Genomic DNA, 4900 nt, shown 5'->3' with positions numbered 1-4900 from the left:
TTATACCACTATTTTTATACAAATTTATGTTTAGTAATAATTTATGAATATTACACGTACACTAATATTAATAATAAAAAATAAAAAAATCATTGAATGATTGTCCGCTAAAAAAAAATTTTATATATAAAAAAAATCATAATTAAAAAATAAATTGAAGGTTGTGGTAGGCTTAGAGAAGGGGGTTGAATTTATGCCTTCCTTTCTTAATTACTGTTGTTACCCTTTTAGAACAGATTTGCAATTCTGATTCTGTTTTAACTTAGCAGCGAAAATTTATGAGACAATTTATTTTTGTCTCATGAATATCAGAAAACAGAACACAGCAGAGAAGAGAAAAGCTAACACCAGCATGTATCCTGGTTCGGTTGCCTTGTGCTATGCAACCTACATCCAGTCTCCTCCACAACTATGGAAGAATTTCACTATAGTAAACAGTATTACATACACCAATAACACAGGATTGACCCAATCCTTTCACACTCAAGTTCAAACCTAACTTGACATTGGCTATGCTAATACCTAACTATACCTCTTAGTGCTAACCCAACTAAGAAAGGGATACCTCACAGGTACAAGATACAAGACATGAACACACCTAAAGAAATCTGAAAATAACTCTAGGCTTTTCTCTCAAGTGTTTCACTCAGCCTTTTTTCACTCATGGCTTTTACTTGAGTTTTCTCACAATGCCTTTTCTCACTAGAAATTACAGAATGATAAACATTGAAAAGAACATTACAATCAGTAAAACATGAAGGAGATTGACTTCATCAACAGCCTCTGTGCTATGCAAAAAACCAGATTAGCAAGCCTCTGATTTAGTTCTTCATACTGGCGGAATGCACCTTTGATTAGGAAGCACTGTCCAGTTAGATGAACTTCTTCAAAGAGCTATCTCTCAGAACAAAACCTCTACTCACTGGTTTTTTCTCCTTGCTTTCTGAATGAACAGCAAGCTTCTTTTATCTCCTTGCATGTGGCTGAGTTCTTCTTCCAAGGTCAACACCTTGAGCCTTGAGCTTCACCAACCCACAAGCACACTTTTTCTTCTCAAGCATCAAAGTAGAACCTTTGCTTCTGACTTCTCCAACTTGACCGAAAGCCACAAAACAGTAACAATAGAAATCTTCTTATGGTCAACTTGATCTTAGCCATTGAAAAATTACTTGGTCCCCAAGTATCACTTGTGACCGTAGATGTGAAGCAGAATAGGGCAGAGACCAACTTTCCCTTGAATGCCATTTTCGGATATAGCAGAGAGTTGGGAAGAAGGGATGAAGATTTGATGCATGCAAGATGAGATGGATTACCTTTCTTAAGCTTGATTTAGCTTGGGATTTCTGTTTTAGCTTCTGTGCTTCAAGCTTCAACTCTCTCTCTCTTGCTTCTTTGGTTATTGGCTTATGGAGAAACCTTTTTCTCTCTTTCTCTTTCTTACTTTTCTGATGCCATGATTTGACTTGATTAGAGAGGAGAGATACGTTGCACTTCAAAAGAGGGAAGACTTCAATCTTACAAGAGAAGCTTTGTGGAATGGATACGGGTTTGGATTTAATTTCCATTAAGCAACCCGATTGGCCCATCAGTTCCTTAGGCTTCTTTCTTTTGGGCTGTGCTTGCTTCTTTATCCATCAGCCTTGCTATATTACTTTCATACCACTTGGGCTGCTTGAATTGAATTAGGCCTGCAACACAAAATAAATAATTAGCAACATATACTTATTAATTAAACAAAATCTAATTATTTATTTTGCCAAAAATAATGTTTGTCATCACTAATTAATTAGTTAATTTCTTAACTCAACAATCTCCCCCTTGATGACAAACATGATTTTAAGCAACACTCAAAAGGAAATGAGTTTGAGTTAAGGTTTTAGAGACTCCCTTTGAATGATGTTGCTCCCCCTTTCCTTTTCAACAGTAGCTCCCCCTGAATTTGAGCTCTTTTCTTTTTGTTCCTGTTTACATTAAGCTTAAAAGGAGCTGTTCAAGATGTAACTTGACTAAGGGATTCTTATATAAACAGCAACACATATTCAGCCCAGTATTTCTTATCATTACAACAGCCAAAGCATATTGTAAAACAAAAAATTGCAAAAACAAAGTTCAGTTCTAATCCGAAACAAAGTTCAGAAAAGAATTAGCAGCATCAATAAATTATCAGCAGCAATCAACTAACTAATCAGAAAAATCAGCAGCATCATTCAATCAGAATCAAAATCAACCTAATCAACCTTTAATAGCTATTACTCCCCCTTTTGTCATCAAGGGCGGATAACATGCAAGATCAACAACAAAACAGCACTATAAACCCTGCAAGAAAGGTTAGTGTACAGCCAAAATAACTGTCTAAATAACTAAAAGTGAATCAGTGTTCAAAGTTATTACAGTTATCCAAGACAACAAAAGTATACCAAGAAGTAGCAAAATAAAACAGAGCTTTTGAGACAAAAAGATGAGCAGCATCAGCAGATTTTATGAGACAAATCCTAGGCATCAGAACCATTTCCTTCCGAGGCAGCTTCCTCTTCAACATCAGTGGCAGCATCTTCATCATTTTGAAGGTTATCAATGAAGGTCATCAGTACAGCCACCCTATCCCTTGACTTCTTCAGGAAGTTCTCATGCTTGCTAGCCAGCTTCCTTTTCTCTTTGCTCAATTCAATCAAGTGGTTCAATTGAGAGACAAACTCTTGAGCAACATCCCTGACCACATTCAGCAGAGTGGATTTCTTCCCAGTAGAAATGGAAGTACCCTCAGTGGACGGAGCAGTAGAATCATCTGGAATGAACTCTTCATCATCATCATCTAGAACCACTCTCTCAGATCGAGTTGGTCCTTTTTGCTGTTTCACTGAACCACCTCCCTTTAGATATGAATGTCTATTTTCATATTTCTCATTGGTCAAGTCAACACCAAAATACTCAAAAATACAAGTTAGAAACATGCCATAAGGAAGAGCTTTGTCCTTTTCACTTCTAACAGAGTCAAACATGTATCTAACCATCAAATATGCAAATGAAATTTCAGTTTTGGTGAGAAGGGCATATAAAACAAGAGTATCAGTGTAGGAAACCCTTTGATATGAGCCGCTTTGAGGCAGAATAATATGATTGACTATTCGGTGCAGTTGAGCACGCTCATATCCTAGGGCTTTGTGAGTGGGTGTAATGCCATCTATTAAAGAGATATGTTCACAAATACTAGCCAGGGCATCATTGTAAGAAACACGAACTCCTTCATCCCACTTAACTGACGTGTAGGCACAGGGCCCAACATCAGTATACTTCAAAGCATCACTGACGGTCTCATTGTTTAAAACGATATCTCGGCCCTTGACATACGAATGAGCAGTGCCCTCATGATAAGTCATGTTTGCATAAAACTCTTTGACCAACAAGGGATAAACAGGTTTTTTGATATCAAAAAGGTGATTCCAGTCCAGAAAAATCAAGTTATCAACAAAAGGAAATCCTTTTCTTTTCAAAGATGGCAAATCAGCGAGAAAAGAGGGACATAGGGTACGATACTGGATAACCTTCTCATAAAAATCATTGTTCATGGCAGATTTGAATCTATAAGGGTTATAGTTCGAATGAGAAGTCAAAAAGTGAGCTTTGTGATCAAAAGGTCCAATGTCTGGTTCTTTAACATTCTGGAGAGGGACTCGAGTGTTACCTCGTTGAGAGCGCATTGGAACCGACCTGGATTTTGGATGAGATGGTTCGGGTATGGGTTCCTCAGTCGCCTGACGTTTGCCTTTGGAGGAGCCAGGCTTTGCTGAACTTGGTTTTGAGGAGCCAGGCTTGGAAGGTGTGGCCTTTGGTGGTGGCGTCGGCTTGGCAGAGGCAGGAAACCTTGGAGTGTTTTTGGTCCGAGCCATGGGGTCACAGCGATGAGGAGAGGTAGGAGGAGAAGGAGAAGGGATAAAGGTGCGGTCTTGAGAGCGAGTGGATGGCTTTGTGGGTAGCTTGAAAACTTTTTCACGAGGAGCCCTTTTTGCAATGGTTTTCTTCCTCATTTGGTTAGTTTCAATTTAAGAAGATGAAGGAGTAGTGAGGGTAGTGGTGAAAGCCGAAGTGATGGAGAAGGAGTTATGGAGGGAAGAGAGGGAGTGTTGGTAACCGTACCCAAAAAGCAAGTTTCCAAAACCATGCAACTGCATCACCATTTGAAAAGACTTGAAAAGACATGACCTCATTCAAGAAAGATTTTATTTGATTTTAAAAATTAATTTTAAAATTTTTAAAAACAACAATATTAACCTGAAACACCTTTTTGGGCCAAAATTGAATCCTCTTGAAAATCTTTTGGGCCACAAAACCTTTATTGAAAATCTTTCATGAAACACATAAGTCATAAAAAAAACTAACACACAAGATTGTAACATTCATATTTGGGCCTTGAGGTGATAAGAAATTAATGAAACACATTTGGACCACTCTTGATCTGAATATTGAGGTTGGCCCAAATTGAGATTTATTTGAAACAAGCCCAGAACACGTTGACTTGAGGGAAACGTTCATCACCTGCCCATAATTGTCTCATACCTGTTTATGAGACAAAAAGCTCCAGCAAATACATCAGTATTTTTCAAACAAGGAATCATAACTCAAAATTCCTAGACAAGTCCTAAGCATGCAGAATCTATCCTCAGCTAATGGTTTTGTAAAAATATCTGCCAATTGCTCCTCTGATTTAACAAATTGAATGCTAATATCCCCTTTTTGGACATGTTCTCTTATTGAGTGAAATTTCACTTCAATATGTTTAGTCCTAGAGTGCAAAACTGGATTTTTAGAAATATTAATGGCACTCATATTATCACACAGCAGGGGAATATTTTCAGCCTTTAATTTGTAATCAGCAAGCTGTGTTTTTAACCATAAAAGCTGA

This window comes from Arachis hypogaea, chromosome 16, assembly GCF_003086295.3.
Source record: "Arachis hypogaea cultivar Tifrunner chromosome 16, arahy.Tifrunner.gnm2.J5K5, whole genome shotgun sequence".
Taxonomy (NCBI): Eukaryota; Viridiplantae; Streptophyta; class Magnoliopsida; order Fabales; family Fabaceae; genus Arachis; species Arachis hypogaea.
This window is presented reverse-complemented; position numbering follows the sequence as displayed.